This window comes from Sebastes umbrosus, chromosome 2 (genome assembly GCF_015220745.1).
Source record: "Sebastes umbrosus isolate fSebUmb1 chromosome 2, fSebUmb1.pri, whole genome shotgun sequence".
Lineage (NCBI taxonomy): Eukaryota > Metazoa > Chordata > Actinopteri > Perciformes > Sebastidae > Sebastes > Sebastes umbrosus.
The window spans coordinates 5607659-5617655 of record NC_051270.1 but is presented as its reverse complement, the minus strand read 5'-3'; positions in this window follow the sequence as shown (position 1 = coordinate 5617655).

Sequence of the window (9997 nt, the reverse complement as noted above, 5' to 3'; positions counted from 1 at the left end):
GGTGGCTTCTTAAGCTGGTAGCCCCCTCCATACACACACACACACACACACACACACACCTCCCCCGTGTGTATCCATCTTGTTTTTCCCTTGTTGTTGGTTGCGGTGTAGGTCGTCCCCTCCTCTGTCTGCCATCTGGGAAGTCTCTCTCTCCATCCATTATGGCCGTCCTGGGACAGAAACCCTTCAACACCAGCGTGCCCCGCAATCCCCCACACACAAAAACATGTAGCACACACACCCATACATACCGGCAAACACACATGTACACTTAAATCCAAGCAAACACAAACTAAACACTGGTGGCACGCTGAACTCGGACAGAGACCAGTGAGTAATGCGCGCTCACACAAAGACAAATACAGCCGGGCACACATTTAAACACCCAAGCAAAGACAAACACACGTGTACACACTGTGCATCGTTTGCATTATCTGCTTATGATAAGCAGATAAGTCACAAAAAAACAAAACAATAAGGAAAAACACAGTTGTTGCCAATATTTCTTACAGCCCTTTCTCTTCCCCCTGTGGATAACTGGACAAAACATTGATGGTGTTATGAAGCATCCTGATTTTTCACAGCTCTCACCTTCACTTGTCTGTATTGAGTGTACAATGCAAACAAAAATCATACATTTTTCCACGTAAAAACACTCTCAGGAACACCGTTGCCACAACTAGATATTCTTTTTGACATGACATCTGAATCAGGAGATTTATTTTGAATAACTTTTTAACTAATCAATTTTCGCTGGCATATGAATAGGATCTTATAGTTATAAAGTTATCACTTGAACCTTAACCCTTTTGCAATAATCCACAGCTCAAAAATTGTTATCTCAACACATTCTCATCCCAACTCATCATATACCGTCACTTTATTTTCGGTATCAAAACCGCCATAGTTCCCCTTGGCGTCACTTTTGGATTAGTCATCAAAACCACTATAGTTAGGTTTAGGAAAGAACTACATGGTTGGGGAACGAACCCATCCACCTAGGTGTGTCTTCTTTAAACTACGTAACCACACTCCTGGTGCACTTTCTCAGAGCGTTTGCTGTTGCCGTGGATGGGTTTACATTGTAGTTAATGGAACTCCCGGTGCGTTTCATACCGGCAGTAAAGGGTGCCTTGTGCGGCGGTACTGAACGCCGACAGTCGTGACAATGCCTTGATATTTAACACCCTGGGAATGAGAACGGGCTGGTTATCTACATTTATCATCTGCTGATCATTCATCTCAATTTTGCACCTGATTTTAGGAATAACCAGTTTCACCCAACTTCATGATGTTTTGGCTTTACAATGGTTGATAAAAGACATACTGGGATATCAGCCGGTAGAATAAGTACACCAGAATAGTAAATTAATAAAACTTTACTATAAAAAAAACTTTTGTAAAGCTCAGAACAGAACAAATTGATGATATGTGTCAATGTAATTATTTTAACTGAAGTGCTAACCCTATGTAGTACGAGCCTGTTGCAGAAGTGAAGACCAAACAAATGTCCTGGCTTCGAAGGACTTCCCCCATCTCTCCTCATCTGTCCGTCCTCGTGAAAACACCCATCTACTGATGACCACCTCTCCATTCCGTTCCTTCCCTATCAGCAGCACTGAGCTGGAGACAGAGAGGAAGAGAAAGCGAGGCGAGGATGATGACGACGGCAGGCTGGAGCTCAGTGCAAAGCTCCGGGTTATCAAACTCATTAATCTACATGCCATAGTCCCCGGATGAATAATTGTGCGTTGAATTTATCTGCCAGTGTGATAGCTACAGCTCAGCTCTCCCCGCGCCACAACCGACACCGCATTGTGTCTCGGCCTTGTAATTATTACACGTTTTGTCTTTGCTTGGGGTGGAGGCGGGTGGAAGGTGGGTGGTTGGGGTGGAAAACAGAAACACACTCCCACCTCTTCTTTTGCAGCTCTTCATAAGGAATCATCTTACCACCCCTCGGTGTGATGCTTAATATACCTCCCCCCCCCTCTTCCCTCCCTTTCTGCCCTCAACCGTACTGTCGCATAGAAGAAACATGACAGGAAACAAAACCGGGGCCCAGCGTAAAGCTTGACAAAACAGGCATTTTACATTCTTTGCATGCATGTGTAAAGACATTTAACAACCCGAGGAGGTGTTTACATTCTACATTTACACAAAAAAATACACATTTTAAAAGGGTGATTCTGATATTTATGAGGCAACATATTTAATTGTCCGTTCTTGGCAAAAATAGACAGCATGATCTCATGGGAAGGCGTACAAATAGCACACACTTTTAAGGACATTTTTGCTCGTCGTGTGTATGTATTTTAAGCTTTTTGCGTGTCATTCAATGCCTCGTTCTCATTCCCAACTTGTTCAGGTTTAGGAAAATATCATAGAAGGGTCTAATATAAGCATTTTTAGAGTTATATGAATTAAGTTAAGTAGTATACGTAAATAAGTCAATGGTCGACTTTTGGTTTCATACGGGTCACAAACAGCGGTCTGCTGAGTGAAAGTCCAACATGTTCTCTTTCAACTCGTCACATACTGACGTTTTGTCAGACCCCTTGGCGTCACTTTTTGGTCGCAGTAAAAACATGCTTTATGTTGTGAATTCAAACGAAAACTTGCTTAGGTTTAGCCAACAAAACCCTGTAATTATGTTTAGGAGAAAACAACATCGTTGGGCTTAAAACTACTGTTTGTAAAGTGGAAATTAAACTGAACGTTGTGAGCACTAAGTGGTTTCCTTGCCTAAACCTAACTGCGGACTTTTGCTTGGCATACAAATGACATGCAATAAGGCTAAAATGCATACTTATGATGCGTAATGTCTGTGTAATGTCGTGGTATTTATTCGCCTTCTCGTGAGACCGGGTTGGTTATTTGTGAGTGGGTTCAGGAAATTCAATGTCATCTGTGAAACATCAATGACTCTGGACACCAGACTGAATGAACACTCATCAGCTGTCAGTGACAAAGCTGTCTGTGGGGTTGTCACCATGTGCGACTCCTTGTCATGTGATCCATTTTTAAATGAGAATATTGATTATGGCCGCTTTCCCAAATTGAATTACATTTTCTGTACATTTTAACTCCCTACATGATGATCTAAATTATGTTCTGAAGCTTTCTCCACACTGCCAAGAATATAATTCGAATAATAAATCCATTTATTTTGAAAAAATACTCATTAGCTTCTTTGTGTAACATCGATCACATGATAATGCGGGAACATTGTAACCCCTGTCTATGTTCAAGGGCCATCTCTGGTGCCAGATGTGATTGTCCTCCTTGGTTGTCCACTGACTCCTGGTCAATGATCTTTGACCCCTTCTTAGCCAATGATAGCCAGTAGCTGGTTGAAAATATTGGAACATTTAGCAGCAAAAGAGCCAGATATTTTTCTCAGTTGGTGGAGACCAAAAACAGAACTACAAGGAGAGCAAATAATAGACTTAAATTTGTCATGTGGCCATTAACACAACTTCAAATAAATACTAATGTTACTGTGTGTCTACTGGATGTGTCAATTGTTGTTGTGTTCATATGCTCACAGCTTGTTTCTGCTGCCCCTAGTGGTTAAAAATAAGCTATTGCCTCACACAGACGCACAGTTTGTCTGCATGTTCATGCATGTGAGTGACACATGCATGCATACTAAATAACAGTTTACAGACATGGCTTCGCATTTCCCCACAAATATGCACACACCCCCACACACAGCAACATGTGTAAATATCTCAAAGCTGCTTGTTGGCTCTTTTGTCTTTTTGATCTGAGGTGTAGTTCTACCGATGAAATAAGAGCAGGGAACATGAAAGAACAAATAACAGGCTTGTTGGCAACGGCGGGTGAACACGGCAAACGGGTAAACAGGCTGTGTGTATTTCCAGCTCTTAATGCTATTTATCTTCAAACAACCCTTTGCCACCCTGTCTGAATGTGTGTGTGTATGTGTGTGCACAATCCTGCATTTGTTTGGCTGTCACACATAAGACTTTAGGAATGATTGTGTATGATCCAAAAGCATGATCAGCATTGTAATAACTTGTTTTTTTTCAAGCAAAAGAGGTTCAAACCCCTGAACTGTTATTTCTCATGACATTTGAACAAATTATTGGCCAGATTTGTACCCACAATGCAGTGGTATGTGCCTTATCCTGCTGAATTAACAAGGTGCCTCCGATGGAGATTTTCACCACCAACACAAGCTGTATCCTCATCCATCTGTCAACCTAATTTTAAGCTTTGTTTACGATGTGTCACACAACATTGGGTACTGGGTTAACGTTGGATATGTTTCATGATGATCAAAACAAATAAATGCATTCATGCTCTTGCAAATTTAAAAATCCACCAACTAATGGCATTGCAGCCATAATGGTTTCTATGTGAGATATTCAACAGACTTCCCAACTGATGCACAGTGAGACTTTCATCAGGCAACTTTTGCTACGCTGAAGCCATTCTTTGACATTCTGCTATCAGAGAAATCAAAAAATTATCTATTTTTATGTTTTCTTTACAAGTGACCCCTTGGGTGCTCATGTGAATGACTGTTCTCTCTCAGAAGCAAAGGCAGAATAATAAGGTGTGAATAATGGGGATGGGATGTGCCTCTTCTGAAGGAGACGGAGGCGTTTCATCTTCTGCCATGATCTTGAACTGTCGTCAGTTAAAGAGGGGTCATGGAGGGGTTAGGGTCCAAGCCCCCAGGAAGAGCGCCAGGCTTTGAAGCCAATTATTGTATTGGCCAAACCATGACATTACAACTTCCAGGTCACGTGATGCCACTAGGCCCAAAAATATTTTTTCCCATAGCCTTACATTGGGAAAGAGACATCTGTAAATCAGTGGATATTTTTTTTTTATGTACATCAACTTCCCAGTATGAACACTTGAATAGCCCTTATAAGTCCTAAAAGTTGTAAAATGCACTAAAAGTTGAATCCAGAGTTATTTCTCTCGCCATAATAAACTTGCCATTCATGTGAGCGAGCTGAAACAGATCGGCTGGGAGGTGGAGTTAAAGGAAACGCTAGTGTGCTTGCTCTATGGGTCCATAGATGTGGAAGATCCACGTCATTTAATAGACCCTTTCAAACTTGACAGCATAAACATTCTAAATGGGCCCCTTTGTATTTCCTGTACCAATGGTTGTTAATGCGGTAGCTGACAGGAAGTACACTTGGACCAAAGATGTTGGCCTAGCAACAGAACGGCAATGAAAATATCCATACTCTGTAGTGGAGCCATTTTGGCTTCATGAACCAGAGTAACTTTAATAGGAACGAACGACATCAAACACTATATCCAGTTCTCTTTATACATTCATGGTAGGGCCACAAATCTGTTCCATCTGCGGTGCTTTGATTGGCTAGTATGCTATCTCTCGCTTGTCGGACAATCTCTGTTGTGCGTGTGAGCTCAGCTGAATATAAAAGTTAGCTAAATGTATCAGTAAAAGTAATGAGTGTTGCCCGATGTAACGGAGTAGAAGAACATATATTTTATCGTACTCATGTAAGAGTATAAGGTATTATGCAAAATAACTACTCTTAGGGCGCTTTCATAAGCCATAGTCCGTTTGGCTAATCCAAATCAGACTTAAATTGATACTTTTGGTTTGTTTTCTATTTAGTCTGGTTCGGTTTCACAGTGCGCAAATCAAACCGGACCAAATAAAAAAAAATAAAGTTGAGGGGCACGTACGGAGTAAATTCATCTTTTTCATTCTGAGACCACTTCTATGCAGGGAATTGTGGACTTTTATGGTGTCAAAGTTTTTTTCAATTTGACTCAGCACTGATCAACTGCGCATGAATCCCTCATTCTCCAGTTTACGACTTTATAAACGTCACTATTTTTGCGGATTTTATTTAGTATATTCAGTATCTTCTCTTCGGCCCAGATGTCAAGCAAACGTCAGACTTCTACAGAAGTCCAGGTCCGTCCTCTCCCACTCATGTTAACCTGTCGTTTACGTGATGTGTCCATCTCAACAAAATGCCCGCACAGGCAGCCTGCGTTTTGGTTCGCTTGGAAACGGTCTGAGACCAGCTCTCAAGAGCTTTCTCGGTCTGGTTGTTTTGGTCTGCACCAGAGTTTGAATAAAGCAGACTAAATGTTGGCTTGTGAAAGTGCCCTTAGAAGTAGGCCTACAATTTATTAAAGCAAATGACTCAAGTTAAGTACATGTAACAGAGTAAATGTAACAGGTTACTACCCACTACTGCCAACAGGCAATGTTGGCTTCTTTTAACCATTGGTCACTGACGTTAAACAAGTAGTTATAATTGGCTAAATGTAACCAAACCTAAACCATACAGGTGCCAGATCAGAATTATATTTTTTGGAAGGCCATGACAAATGAGCTATTTTGCGGTTTAGGTTTGGAAGCCTGTTCATTTCCACTGTGGTTTATTATTAGAGATCATCATAATTGATTATAATTGTTGGTCCACTTCAAGCCGTCTTAAATTAGTACCTGATTACGTGCATACAAAATGTCCTTTTACTAGTCAGAGTAAGTACATTTGCAGAACAAAATGGATGGAAACCCAGCTGTAGTTGTAAGAAAATAATCTTTTTTTTGGGGGCGGGGGCGCATTATTGTGTGGTTTGGAGGCTCTATCAGAGTGTATGTGTGTGTCAGTGTGTGTGTGTGTACAGCAGCCTGAAGCCAGCTTGTCCTTGAGACAACCTCAGATTGCAGATCGGACTCAAAGACAGCATTGTGTGTTTAATTTGTTTTTACCTGCTGGAAGGTCATCAGGCCTGCTGGAACAAGTTTAGTGGAAGGTTTGGCTGGGTGGGGGTGGTGGAGATGACCATTTCCTCTGATTATAAAAGCCTAAACAGATTCTCTCCCAATGTCACATTTATCATTTTCAAACAGCTAATATCTTCGGATGAAACAAAACAAAAAAAAAAAAGGACGGTGACCCTACTCTGCTGCTCCGGCGGTGGACAGAGGGGAGGATGAAGGGAGCGAGGGAAGACACGGGTCAACCTTCAGATGCCCCAGGCGTTGTCCAGAGAGAGAGAGGTGATGTATTTTAAAAAGCTCTCCTGACCTGTATTCACCCAGTCGAATGTTTGCTTAAATGGACAAGCCATAGTTTTAGAATGTGCTTTGTGTAGCACATTTTGAAATGCACTATTACATTTCAAAGGACACACATGTTCATCACACACACACACACACACACCCACGCGCAGGTCCACACAAACACACACTTATTGAAGCTGCATAGGGCATCGGTGTCAACCTGAAGGTTTCTGGCAAGGTCCTCTGGGTAATTCCCATTCACCTTGTCTGGGGTCTGTATGATCAGAGAAGTGTGTATTATATATGTGTGTGTGTGTGTGTGTATGTGTGTGTTTGGACACTTCTTTTGCTGTATCTGCGTGCGATCTGACTCATTTTTATGAGACAGAAGTACAGAAAACAAAAGAAGTTTTGGAGGTCACAAACAAATCACAGTCTCTACCTTGTGTATGTGTGTGTGTGACTGCATCTGTGTTTGTTTGCGCCTGTGTGTGTGTGTGTGTGTGCACACCAATATAGTAGCAAATTGAGGAGAGCGTGCTGTTGTGACTACAGGTATTTTTGGAGACTGTCTATATGCAAATGATAAAAGGATGTGAACATAATGACCCGGCATTGAGAAAGACCACGGCTCTTGGGCTGTTTAGAATGAGGTGGGAGCAGTGAGAAAAACCTCACACGGCTGCAGCGGGGAATGCTGGGAAAGGAATATTTGGCAAGTTTAAATGTCCTAGACAAAGTAAGAGAAACACAATATATAAAAACAAAAAACTGAGTTGGTTTTAAAACAGATTTAAACCCTCTGGGCAGCTGTTAGTTGCAGTTCATTTTATTGAGGCCTATAAAAGTACAAAGTAATGTTGGAAAACTGCCAGGGGTAAGTCATCCCGGAGCCTTCAATGACACTCCAAGATCCACCTACTGAAAAGCAGCGCATGCAAAATGTTGTTAGGAAATCAAACCCAGAAGACAAATAATAAGCTGACATGGGTTCTGTGGAAAGTCATATGAATTTGGTAATTTCTCACAATAAAAACTGTTGCTGTGTGACAGCTAAGGAAGTGTCCACAGGCACCAACAAAAGGCACATTTCAGTCAGGAGAGACTAGTTGAAAGAGAGGCACATTTTTAATGGCAGTGGTCACTAAATGAGCGTCTTACCTCTTTCTTGTGAGGTTTGCCTTATTGAGTGTTCTGAGTCAGATTCAATGAACTCTCTTATGCCTAGTTCACACTACATGACTTTCACCCTGATTTTCCGCTCCATGACAGTTTTTTGAGATCCCCGACAAAAGCCCCAGATCAGAGGCAAATCGGCGTTGGCTCGCCTCTAGCACATCGCCGCTTGAGCCCCATGTGTGAACTGCTCAGTTACGTGAGCCGAGAGGCTTGCTGATGCTCGCCGATGCCTCGCAGACACATTTCAGATATCTAGCATGCTAAATATCTGGACCTGTCGGGGACTCTGGCCAGGAGTTACAGCAAATGAGAATGCCTGTAACAAAAGGCACTTACTGTATGTGCTGCAATTGCAACACGGAGCAAAGTTGCTCATGCGCCTAGAGGAATAAATTGTAAAAAAGAGTGAGGAAACTGGTGGAAAAAGGCTATTTTGTGAGCACGTGCCAACAACAACATCAGTAATGTGTCTCGCGTATGATATCATGTCATTTACTGTGTATTTCTCACGTGTGTGTTCATGAAAAAACATCGGGGATTCTTCCTGGTGAAAGATCTTGTAGTCTGTGACCTTCTGTCGCCAGTCAGTCATGTAGTGTGAAAACCACAATGACTTAAAAACTCGCGATTAAGACAGCAAAGTGTGTAGTCTGAAGAGTACTAACGATCTGACGACTTTCGACTTGGCTTTAACAGCACCAACTTGTCATGAATTGCTCTTTTCATCTTGGTCTCGTCTTAGTGTCGCAGGATATAGACCAGCCATTTCCATGGGTGGTCCATGACTTAGATGGGAGGCTGTCAAAGGTTGAGTGCAACATAGTGCGTTCCTCTGGTCAGTGATTTTCATAAAGACAGTTGTTTGAGTGAGAAAACTTTCCTAGCAGCATTACTGAAGTTCCCATGCCAAAGTATGGCAATAAAATGTAAAATCCAGACTATTTCTAGTCCAGGCCCAGTCATCATGAGCTCTGACTATCTGTACATGACTCATACAACAGGCCTGGGAATTTTGTTCTTGCCTAAGAGGAAATTCTAAAGTGGTAATTGCAGCAAGTTCTCTTAAATCATGCTGACTCGCCACTTAAGAATACATCTGTTCATACAAGTGTTTCCACTGATCCTTCAGCTAAAGATCTAGATGGATGTGACCTGCAGCAGTACTCTGTATGAGCTCATTAGATGGACCCGAAGCTGGACACTTTCTGTTGCTGGCTGGTGATGAACGCTGGAGGTAGAAAAGTGGAGTATGCATGGGGAAATGAGAGCTGACAGCTGCCCAGAAAGGAATAGTTGTAATTCCAGCATCAAGATGAATACAAATTTGACCAAAGTCTCTTTCAAGTCTGTTTGGCAGGCGGCAACATCCGACTCTGAAAAGTGAAGCCAACGCAGAAGTGCCTTAAACTTGCATTCTTTCTAACAGCCAGCAGGGGGCGACTCCTCTGGTTGCAAAAAGAAGTCTGATTGTATAGAAGTCTATGAGAAAATGAGCCTACTTTTTACTTGATTTATTACCTCGGTAAACATTGTAAACAGGAGGTTACGAACTCAATCGGTAGTTTCAAGTCTTCTTCAATACAGCATGATGTTAATTTAGTAAATTATGAACCCATTTAGAGTCAAATAGACCATAAAGCAGGGGATGCTTTAGGGGGTGGATACCTTGTGATTGACAGGTTGCTACCGTGACGTTGTCCGGTCTAGGAGTTGTCCGTGTTTTCGTCTTACAAAAATTAACTGTAACATTTTGGTCGCTTAAAAATATCGTAT